We start from the raw sequence: 12,095 nt of genomic DNA on the forward strand, positions 1-12,095 counted from the left end.
GGCGTGATAGGACAGAGTACGGTATTAGGGATCAAGAAGGGATTGGACAATTTTCTGAAGGAAAAGGGGATACAGGGGTATAGATAGAGGACTACTACACAGGTCTTGGACCGGTTGGGCTGCCACGCGAGCGGACTGCTGGGCACGATGGACCTCTGGTCTGACCCAGCAGAGGCACTTCTTGTGTTCTCTCCTCCCCCATTCCCAGTGGGGGGGTTCCATCTTTAGATATGCTTGCTGGTTTTAATTTTTTATCTTTGCATTTTATCTTAGTTCCTTAAAGATTATGTCCATGTATTCTTGAAGCTTGTTTACTTCTTTATGGGAGATACAATTTTCAAGGAGACCTTAATTAACAACATTACCCCACAACTAATATTAATTAGACAGAATTTTTACTTTTATTTGCTGTTTGTATCACTGTTTAAATGTTGCATAGCTTGTTAAATGTAATGTGTACTTTTTTAAATTATTATTTGTGCAATGGAATTTGCATTAGTTCTCACTTTCAATATAATCCCCCTCTTTTACGAACACATAGCGTGGGTTTTAGCTCTGGCAGTGGCGGTAACTGCTCTGACGCTCATAGGAATTCTATGAGAGTTGGAGCAGTTACTACCGCTGCCAGCGCTAAAACCCATGCTATGTGTTTATAAAAGAGGGGGGAATATTTTTTATCCCCTATTCAATGACTGATAAGCAGAGAACAACCCTACAGTTTGTCTCATGGAATGTCTATGATCTTCAGCATCTGGTGTAGAGAGAGAAAATGTTGATTGCTCTTAAGAAACTAAATTCATTTGTCAGTGCTGCGTGTGTCTGGTAGTGCTAAAGAAATAATTAATAGTAGTAGTAGGCTACTTTGATATACCTTTTAACAATTGGTTTTCACAACAGCTGGCTTGTAATATGGTTAATTATCAACAAAATGCCTAGAATAGACCAAAGTCTCTTTGTATAAGTCTAACTTGTTTCAGGAATTAACTGTATTTGGACTGAAAATTAACTTCAGCGTGTGATGCCTCTGGTAAGTATAACCTATATTATATTTTAACAATGTTTATGCATACAGTACATTAGATTTTATAACCCCAAATGCTAACATAAGAAATTGTTAGTTCTTCTCACAGAAAAATGTAATCACTTCAGTTTTTCCATAAATATGTTATCTAAGAACATTATTTGACTTTTCAAATCAAGCATGGTACTGGAAGATTGGAGGGTGGCTAATGTAATGCCAGTTCTTAAAAGGGGTTCCAGAAATGACACGGGAAATTATAGACGTCGGTGCTGGGCAAAATGATAGAAATGCTTTTAAAGAACAAAATTTCTGAGCATATACTTAGGCATGGATTAAAGGGATTCAGTCAAAGGAAATCTTGCCTCATAAATCTGCTACTTTTCCCTCCTTTCCTTCTTCAATCATGTCTGTCTCTAATATGATTGCTAAAATGTTAATTGATTTAATTAGTTTGTATGGTGTTTAGTTTGTCCAATAGTATGTGAGACCACTATCTAGTGGCTTTTTAAATTGTACATCGCTTAGAAAATTTGTATAAGCGATTCATCAAATGGTAATAAAACTTGAACTTGAAACTTCTTTCAAGGGGCGAATAAAATGTGGACAAAGGTGAGCTGGTTGATATTGTGCATCTGGATTTTCAGAAGGCATTTGACAAAGTACCTCATGAACGACTCATGAGGAAATTAGAAAGTCATTGGATAGAAGGCAATGTTCTTTTGTGGATTAAGAACTAGTTTAAAATATAGAAAATGGAGAATAGGATTAAATGGTCAATATTCTCAATGGAGAAAAATAAATAGTGGAGTTCCCTAGGGGACTATGCTAGGACTGCGGCTTTTTAACATATTTAGAAATGTTCTGAAAACAGGTATAATGAGTGAGATGATTAAGTTTGCTGATGACACAAACTTATTCAAACTTGTTAAATCACAAGAAGATTGTGAAATATTGCAGAAGGATCTTAGGAAACAGAGAGTAGGAATCCAGATAGCAGATGACATTTAATGTGAATAAGAGCAAAGTGATGCATGTGGAAATAGGACCCTCAAACTGTAGTTACATGCTGCAAGGTTTCACATTAGAAGTCTCCACCCAGGTAAAGGATTTTAGGTATCATCATTGGTAATGCATTGAAATTCTCTTCTCAATATGCAGTGGTGGTTAAGAAAGCAAATGGAATATTAGGAATTATTAGGAAATGAATGGTGAATAAAACTGACCAAGCAGAAAAATTAACATCCATGGAAGTGAGCCTTGGGGACGTACACAGGCAGATAGAAAAATTAAAAACTGACAAATCCCCGGGTCCGGACGGAATCCACCCAAGGGTTCTGAAGGAACTAAAGGAGGAAATAGCGGAACTACTTCAGCAAATTTGCAATCTATCCCTGAAAACAGGCGAAATCCCGGAGGATTGGAAGATAGCCAATGTTACACCCTTCTTTAAAAAGGGATCAAGAGGTGACCCGGGAAACTACAGACCAGTGAGTTTGACCTCGGTTCCGGGGAAAATGGCGGAAGCGCTGATAAAAGACAACATCGATGAACATTTTGAAAGAAACAAATTTCTGATAACCAGCCAACATGGATTCTGCAAGGGGAGATCGTGCCTAACGAACTTATTGCACTTCTTCGAAGGAGTTAACAGACAGATGGACAGAGGAGACCCCATAGACATCATATATCTAGATTTCCAAAAGGCCTTTGACAAGGTACCCCATGAACACCTACTTTGGAAACTGAAGAACCATGGGGTGGAAGGAGACGTACATAGATGGATCAGGAATTGGTTGGCGGGTAGGAAACAGAGGGTAGGAGTGAAAGGCCACTACTCAGACTGGAGGAAGGTCACTAGTGGTGTTCTGCAGGGCTCGGTGCTCGGACTGCTGCTATTTAATATATTTATAAACAGGGACGAAGTGCGAGATAATAAAATTCGCGGACGACACCAAACTATTTAGTAGAGCTCGGACTAAAGAGGACTGTGAAGAATTACAAAGGGAATTGAACAAACTGGGGGAATGGGCAACAAGATGGCAGATGAAGTTCAACATTGAGAAATGTAAAGTACTACATGTGGGAAGCAGAAACCTGAGGTACAGCTATACGATGGGAAGGATGTTATTGAATGAGAGTACCCAAGAAAGGGACTTGGGGGTAATGGTGGACATGACAATGAAGCCGACGGCACAGTGCGCAGCGGCCGCTAAGAGAGCAAATAGAATTCTAGGTATAATCAAGAAGGGTATTACAACCAGAACGAAAAAAGTTATCCTGCCGTTGTATCGGGCGATGGTGCGTCCGCATCTGGAGTACTGCATCCAATATTGGTTGCTGTACCTTAAGAAGGATATGGCAATACTCGAGAGGGTTCAGAGGAGAGCGACACGTTTGATAAAAGGTATGGAAAACCTTTCATACGCTGAGAGATTGGAGAAACTGGGTCTCTTTTCCCTGGAGAAGAATAGACTTAAAGGGGATATGATAGAGACTTACAAGATCATGAAGGGCATAAAGAGAATAGATAGGGACAGATTCTTCAAACTTTCGGAAAATAAAAGAACAAGAGGGCATTCAGAAAAGTTGAAAGTGGACAGATTCAAAACGAATGCTAGGAAGTTTTTCTTCAAAGTGTGGTGGACACCTGGAATGCGCTTCCAGAGGGCATAATAGGGCAGAGTACGGTACTGGGGTTCAAGAAAGGATTGGACAATTTCCTATTGGAAAAGGGGATAGAGGGGTATAGATAGAGGATTACTGCACAGGCCCTGTTGGGCCGCCGTGTGAGCGGACTGCTGGGCACGATGGATCTCAGGTCTGACCCAGTGAGGCATTGCTTATGTTCTTATATTATAATGTCTTTGATTCCCTCTTTAGTTCAGCTGCATCTTGAATATTGTGTGCAATTTTGATCACTGCATCTCAAAGATGTGAAGGGGCATTTTCAATATGACATCCAGATCCAAGTTTGGATGTTTTGTGGACACATGCAAAATCCACAAGTGGACATGCCCATTTTTAAAGCAGAAAAACATCTTTTTGTTTTGAAAATGGCCATTTCTCAGATGTGCTTGTCCTCAGTGTGTCTATCTGTTTGAACCATTAAAAAAACCCTCAAAAAAGTCCAAAAGAAAAAAAAATGCACAAAACAAGCTATTGGGATGAAGGAGCGAGCAGCAGTTTTAGTAGACTGATGATAACACACACACATCCCAGCAGAGCACCTTAGGGGGCACTGCAGTCAACATCACATAAAAAATCCCAGGTACACATATCACCATAACCCCCCTTATAGTGTATGGTGAGCCCTCCAAAACTCACCCTAAACCTAATGGACCCAAATGTACACCATATCAATAGTCCTTATGCCTGCAGATGTCAACTTTATGTAGGTACAGTGGGATTTGGATGTTTGTTGTTTTTTTAAGGCTACCCTATTCCACCACAAATGCAGTAGTTAGAACAGCATATGGGCCTGGGTCCCCATCTCTATAGTTTACAACACCGCCCATTGTGCTCCTCCAGGAACCTGCTTACTGCTCTGCTAGGACTGGCCATAACATATGAAGCTATCATACAGGCAGGTATGCACTGTTTCATTCACATCTCTGGGGGGGTGGGATTGAGATCAGTGACCACTAGGGGAGTGTGTGTGTGTGTTGGGGGGGGGAGGGTCATGCCTTTATTCCTCCAGTGGTAGTCTAGTTAGTTTTGGCACCTTTATGGCACTCATTTGTTGTTAAAACAGGGCTAGCCCTAAACGTCCAAATTGTGCCCTGAACGTTTTCTAAAATGTTCAGTTATTGCAGAAAAATGTCTAAATCATAAGCCCTCAGTAGTCCCGCCCAAACCATGCCTCCAACATGCCCCCTTCAGATTTAGACTCACTGCAGACAACCACCATAGAAATCCATCTCCAAAATCCATTTTCAAATGTAGCAAATTGGGAGCTTAGGCAAGAAAAAGTCTATCTGCCCCTTTATGCCACATTTTTGAAAATGAGCCCCAGAGTGGAATTAGAAAAGATACAGAGAAAGTTGACAAAAATGATAAATGGTTGAATGACTTCTCTAAGAGAAAAAGCTAAAGAGGTTAAGGCTCTCCAGCTTAGAGAAGTGATGATTGAGAGGAAGATATGAATCAGTTCTATAAAAAAAAAACCAAACCTGAAACAGGTAAATATAAATTCCTTATTTACACTTTGCAAAAGTTCAAGGACTAGGGAGCACACGATGAAGCTACTAAGTAGCAAATTTAAAAACAAATTGGAGAAAATATTTCTTCATTCAGGGGCTCATCATAACTGAAAAGGAAATGCGTCTAAAAACCCGCCCAAGTCAGCACTTGGACAATCTAAAAGACAGGTCGTCCAAGTGCCGATAATCAAACTGAATTTCTGGACATATTCAAAGGCTTTTTAGGTCTCTGAATGCCACTGCGCCCACAGCTAAAAGGAGTGTTTTTGGAGGAGTCATGAGGGTGGGATTTGGGTGGGGCTTGGGCTGACCTAGACTTAGTCGTACTGTAGGGATAAACAATAAGTTTTACGAGGCTGCCTGGACGGAACTTATACGTTGTGACTTAGGTGATCTAAAACCAGGTCTAAGTGCCCAGAAGGTAACCAAAGTGACCAGATAACCACTACAGACACAAAGTACAGACCTCCCCACACTCCCCCAGTGATCACTGACCCACTCACAACGCCATAAAAATCAGAATAAAAATGTAAATACCTGTCTCCGGAACATCAGCACCTGCTACAGGAAAGCCTAGTAGAGCTGCACAGAGATCTTTTAAGTGGCCTGGGAGGTAGGCTAGTGATCCATAGAGAGGAGAACCCAGGTCCATAAGCCACTCTAACCATTATATTCATGGTGAAAAATGTGAGCCCACCAAAAATAAAACCCCTACTGTACTGCCATATAGGTGCCACATGCAGCCAAAGGGGTTATAGACAGGTAGGTATAGTGGGTTTGGGGGGGGCTCACCATAACCTATAAGGGAGTTCTGGTAAGATGTTTACGTGGCACCCTTTATGTGAAGTTCACAGCAATGCCTTGTAAGGTGTTTCACTGCTCTGTTGCCATGTCTGGGTGGCCTGTCCATCACATTGCTGGCCCCTCCACAAGGTCCACAAGGTCTTGTTATGGGCATTTAGGACTTGGGACAAATATTTGGATGAGAATGTGATATGAAGATAGACACAGTGGCAGTCTGGACAATCAAACGCCTGGACGTACATATGGACGATTTTTTTTTTTTTTTAAGTATACTTTTGACATATTTTTCAAGAATGGACATTTGTGCCCTGCCAACTTTGGGTTACTAACTCCCTATGTCAAAATCTGACTTAGATATATGTTTTGATTATGCCCCTCTCAATGTATAATTAAAGTGTGGAATTCATTGCCAGAGAACGTGGTTAAAGCACTTAGCTAAGTAAGATTTTTTAAATGTTTGGACAAGATCCTAGAAGAAAAGTTCATAAGCTATTAAGATGGACTTGGGAAAATCCACTGCTTATACATTGGATAACCAGCATAAAATCAGTCTTACTCTTCTGGAATCATGTGAAGTAATTGTAATCTGGTGTGATTGGGCTGAGCGGTCATTACCCATCACTCTTCTTTCTTGTCAACTTTGTTCTTTCAGACGTGCTTCAGGCATACTGTTCTTACACCTATACAACCCCCCTGGTCTCTTGGGCCACCTCTTCATTGATCCCTCTGGTCACCACCGGTCACTCACTCTCGGGCCACCTCTCTTAAGTTATCTAGGTGCTACATAAAGGGACCTCTGACAGCTCACGGTACCATTTAACGGTCTCTCCATTGGTCCCCACCGTTCCATCCTCAGGGTACTTGCCAGCTCCCCTCAGCCTTTGTATCTTGAACTCTTCCAACTGCTTCTGGGGCCACTGCCAGTTCCTTGCTCCCCAGCCTCTTGGGTCCCCACCAGGCCTGTATGCTCTTCACTGGTCCCTCCGCTGGTCTTCAAGCATGGGGTACTCTCCTGGTCACCTCAAGCTCTACCAGGCCCTCTGGCTACTTCACTCCTCAACTAGTCACCACTGGTCTCTCCACTAGCTATGGTCAGCCAGGAGTCCACTGGTACTCTGGTCCTTCCAACCCTCTGGTCGCTGGTCATTCTCTGAGGACTGGCTCTTTAGGCACACTTTCTCTCTCTCTGAGGACTCTCCTAATCCCTCAGGTGCTCTCTCACTGGGTCCTCTACTAGTCGTCAAGCCTGAGTGCACTTCAGTCACTCCAAGCTCTACCAGGTAAGCTAGTACAGGGAAAGGTCTCTCTCTCTCTCTGAAGACTCTCCTAGTCCCTCAGATGCTGTCTCTCATTGGATCCTCAGCTGGTCATCAACCCTGAGTGCTCTCCAGTTACTCCAAGCTCTACCAGGTAGGCTAGTACCGGGCAAGGTCTTTCTCTCACACTGTGCCCCCTGTTAGTACTGGACAGCTTCTGTACTGCACCGGTCAGTACTGGTATTGAGGGCTTATCGGGAATTAAGCCAAACCCAGCATTCCTCCTCTCAAGGATTGCCCAGGCTCCTGAAGGAGCTATTGCGTTTCTCAGCTCTTAGCTTAGGAACTGTCCTTTTCAGCACTTTACTTCACTCAGGGTGAATGGACAGCTCCCAGCAGCCTATGCAATATCTCTAGGCAAATGAGCTCTAATGCTCAGGCTCCCTCTGCTGGCTAGTGACAGGAACTTCACCCTGTCATACCTGGTTTGGCCACTACTTGAAACAAGATACTGGGCTTGATGGACCTTTGGTCTGTCCCTGTATGGCAATATTTATGTTCTTATGTTTATTTATCTGTATCTACATTAAAAGGATATAAAATACAGAAGGAATTTTTAATTTGAAACAAAAACATTAAGTCTATTAAGGAGGTAAAAGATTAAGTTAGAGCGGTATGTCGCAAACTGTGTGCCATGGCATAGTAACATAGAAACATAGAAATAGACGGCTGATAAGGGCCACGGCCCATCTAGTCTGCCCACCCCAATGACCCTCCCCTACCTTTCTCTGTAAATAGATCCCACATGTCTATCCCATTTGGCCTTAAAATCAGGCATGCTGCTGGCCTCAATAACCTGAAGTGGAAGACTATTCCAGCGATCAACCACCCTTTCCACCCTGGTGTCCCTGTGCAGTTTCCCGCCCCTGATTTTCCACGGATGCCCCCTTGTTGCTGAGGGACCCTTGAAAAAGAAGATATCTTCTTCCACCTCGATGCGGCCCGTGAGATACTTGAATGTCTCGATCATGTCACCCCTCTCTCTGCATTCCTCGAGTGAGTACAGCTGCAACTTATCCAGGCGTTCCTCGTACGGGAGATCCTTGAGTCCCGAGACCATCCAGGTGGCCATTCTCTGGACCGACTCCAATCTTAGCACATCCTTACGGTAATGCGGCCTCCATAATTACACACAGTATACCAGGTGGGGTCTCACCATGGATCTATACAATGGCATAATGACTTCAGGCTTACGGCTGACGAAACTTCTGCGTATGCAACCTATGATTTGCCTTGCCTTGGATGAAGCTTGCTCCACTTGATTGGCAGTCTTCATGTTCTCACTGTCGATCACCCCTAAGTCTCGTTCTGCTTCAGTTCTTGTTCTTGTAGGGTGCATTGGCGAGATTCTGGGTCTGCTGCCAGGGAATGAAATGTACACAAGTCTGTCATTGCTGGCGCTGGCACCTCTCCGTCCCCCAGCATACCTCTGTAAATGTTCGCCAGCACAAGAGCTCAGGGCTTCGTCAGGAGGGCCTCTAAGCATGCATATGTTTTTAATCACAGTCCTTGAATTTGTATCTGATCCTCTCCCAATCCCTTTTCTCTGTAATAAATACTCATTAAATACCATTTCCCTCTTGATTTCTCCTGCCTCACTCCGGACACACACATGCGCACACCAAGAATTCTCCCATGCCTGAAAAATCTTTCTCAGTCCAAGAGAGGAGGACAGGGTGCTCCTTTACCCATATAAAAACTTACTGCTGATAGTGCTGACAGCTACAGACACTTAGAAATTCTTTATAAAGGGTGCAAGCAGTAACTGGATGAACTGAAGCTGTGACCATTCAAAGAATTGCCTTGACCCAGACAGATGATAGAGTTTTAGAGTTTCTTTGTGAAAGATAGCTGCGGGATTTTGTTCATGGTGAATGGCTCCCCCAGGTTCTGCACTTTGTGTGGTGGTTTTTTTTAACTTCTAAAGAACGTTACAGAATTATTCTGATGCCATTCCATTTTTGCACTATTACATCTAGCCTGAAGGATACTCTCGTGAAAATAATACAGAGGCCAGGATTTATGCAGCTAACTTTTGTGCCCTTTTATGAAGCTGAAATAGGCACTAACACATGCTTAATCCAGCTTAAATGGCATACTGCAGGACACATTCAGGTATCCTGCAGTAAGTGCAAAATGTGTGCAAGCTAACCATATCTGGGGATAAAGAATGGGTGTTACTGCGTACTAACAGGTTAGTGAATGAATAGCACAAAATAGGTGGCAGTATGTGCACATGCACTAATTTTTTTAATGGCTGTGCACTAATGGTAATCACAAATAAATATTCATTAAATGTATAGGTACCTAAATGTCCTTCAGAAGTACATGTATTTAATGTCCTCTTTCATTTTGCCCCAACATGGTCTGTGTTTTGGCCTCCGGGGAAGGCCTGCCTCAGGGATAAAGGAATCAATGCAGTTGGTGGCGCTGTAGCACTGAAATAAAAAGCTCTGGACTTGTGATGAGGTGCTTAAAAATAAAATAAAACGCTGGGAAGCGTGAACACTTGATGCATAGAGCTGTTCACACTTCCCAGCATTTTATTTTATTTTTAAGCACCTCATTGCATGTCCGGAGCTTTTTATTTCAGTGCCACAGCGCCACCTACTGGATTGACCTCTTTATCCCTGAGGCAGGCCTCCCCTGGAGGCCAAAACACGGACCATGTTGGGGCACAATGAAAGAGGACATTACATACATGACATTATATTTATGTACCTATACATATATTGAATATTTGTGATTACAAATCAATAAAGTTTATTGTTTCCAAGGCTGACATGAACAGTCCCATTCCCCACTTGTTTCTTGTTTGGTTTGCTCTACGTGGGGTTGTTTTCCTTGCACTAATGGTCACATAAAAAAAACAAGGGCACTAAAACCCTTGAAAAACAAACAAAGCCCAAAAAAGTGGGGATGGAACACTACACAACCACTGGGGATATATTAACAAAATCAAATCTCAATGATAAAGTCTTTCTAAAAAACTTTATATAAAGTAACTTGACCCGACACGGTCTGTGATTTGGCTCTGCCTACATCAGTGGTACATATTGTATCAGGTAGATCATGATCTCATGTACTGGGAAGAAATTACTGCTTCAATACATCAATGAGAGAGTGAGAATTGCAACAATAGCGTTTGTTCCTACAAGCCACAGGAGAATTGCTTACCAACAATTACCAACGATAGCATGTATTCCAACAAACTGCAGAAAAATGCATGGCCATTAATACAAAAAATATCTGAAGGAAGGTCATTGTTGTGCAGAGGGTGTAAAAATCTATTTTAATGTAATTTGATGTATCGTGTGTGTCTGAGCCAGTGGATCAACAAGAGCAAAAGAAATTGACCCTGGAGAATCCACAGAGAAAAAGTCCAAGAAAAACTGTGGAGAAGTGGTGTTCCTGATATGGATAGATCTCACACATATTCTTTGGGGAAATCCTGAAAACCCGAGTGGATTGCAGCCCTCGAGGAGGGACTTTGAACACCCCTGGACAAGATGAAAACCCATTTCCGGCTCTTTCTTACAAGATCCGCTCTGTCTGCTGTACCACTTTTTATCTATGCTGCCTGTGAACCATCTCATCCAAAAATCCTCCTTGAGCGCTGTGTGGCGATATTTCAGCTACTCTTTGGACCTGTCTTAGAGGCGCTGCCACTTTTGACAACCCCGACTCTTTCTACCATGGATGGGCCTCGTTAATTTTTAATCAGCCTTTATCCATTGTAACTTTTGAAATGAACTGTTACTAATGACTAGTTATATGTCAGTATAATGAATGGAATGCACACTTCCAATTTGGTAATGAAAGCAGCTTGTTTAGAATTTTGTTCCATTTTGTCGCTCAGCAGTCCAATTACCATCCGACTACTTATACACAGCATATCACAGGCCATGCATTTAGAGTCGCTCGTGGAAAGGCTCATATGGCAAATGATTAGATAAATAAAATCACCAAGTAACAAAGGCAAGAAAGATGATTTATTTTCATTTTAGTAATTAAAACATGTCTGTTCTGAGAATTTACTTATATCTATATTTGCCACTGTACGAGTATAAAATAAATATATGTGGGGAATGCTTTATGCGTTTAAAAATTCTGACAGTGATTAATCACAATTAACTGATGTGCAGCCCTACTGTTTATTTATTTAATTTATTTACATTTGATTGATATACTGCATACTCCAAAGGACTGGCTTCTAAGTAATTCACATTAAAACAAATTAGCTGTCAGGGGAGAGAGAAGGCAAGGAGAAGAAAAGGAAGAGTTGGGTTAGCAAGATATACAATGCAAAACAGGTGTGTTTTCAGAGCTGCTTTGATCTTAGTATAAGAAGGTTCAAGCTGGAGGTGAGGAAGGAGTGAATTCTAAAGTGGGCCAGCATGACTTTGTTGCGGTGGCATAAATGGTGTCAAGGCAAATGGCAGATACTATAGAACTCTGGAATTCATTGCCAGAGAATGTGGTGAAATCAGTTAGCATAGCGGCGTTTTTAAAAGGTTTGGCTAATTTCCTAAATGAGAAGTCCATAGGCTATTATTCCTAGTATAAGCAGTATAGAATCTGTTTGCCACTTGGGACCTAGATTGGCCACTGTTAGAAGCAGGATACTAGGCTTAATGAGCCTTCGGTCTGTCCCAGTATGGCAATTCTTATGTTCTTATAATACTATGTGTAAAATTCATCATTGCTTAGATTTAATAGACAACTGGGTAACTTATCATTTACTGAAGTTGAACA

The 12,095-nt window shown here is 42.0% G+C and overlaps 1 protein-coding gene across 3 annotated transcripts in view; it reads left to right on the forward strand.

Annotated features, from left to right (window-relative positions):
- The first annotated feature begins 976 nt into the window (after positions 1-976).
- The window catches only part of SLCO1A2 (solute carrier organic anion transporter family member 1A2), a 192,801-nt gene continuing 181,682 nt past the window's right edge, over positions 977-12,095 (forward strand). For 2 of the 3 annotated variants that reach the window (XM_033959647.1, XM_033959649.1), the window contains exon 1: positions 977-1,027. The gene's annotated coding sequence lies outside the window, so the exon portion shown is untranslated. The remainder of the gene's footprint in view (positions 1,028-12,095) is intronic. The other variant, XM_033959648.1, reaches the window with a different exon arrangement.

Source organism: Geotrypetes seraphini, chromosome 9 (assembly GCF_902459505.1).
Source record: "Geotrypetes seraphini chromosome 9, aGeoSer1.1, whole genome shotgun sequence".
NCBI classification, from domain to species: domain Eukaryota; kingdom Metazoa; phylum Chordata; class Amphibia; order Gymnophiona; family Dermophiidae; genus Geotrypetes; species Geotrypetes seraphini.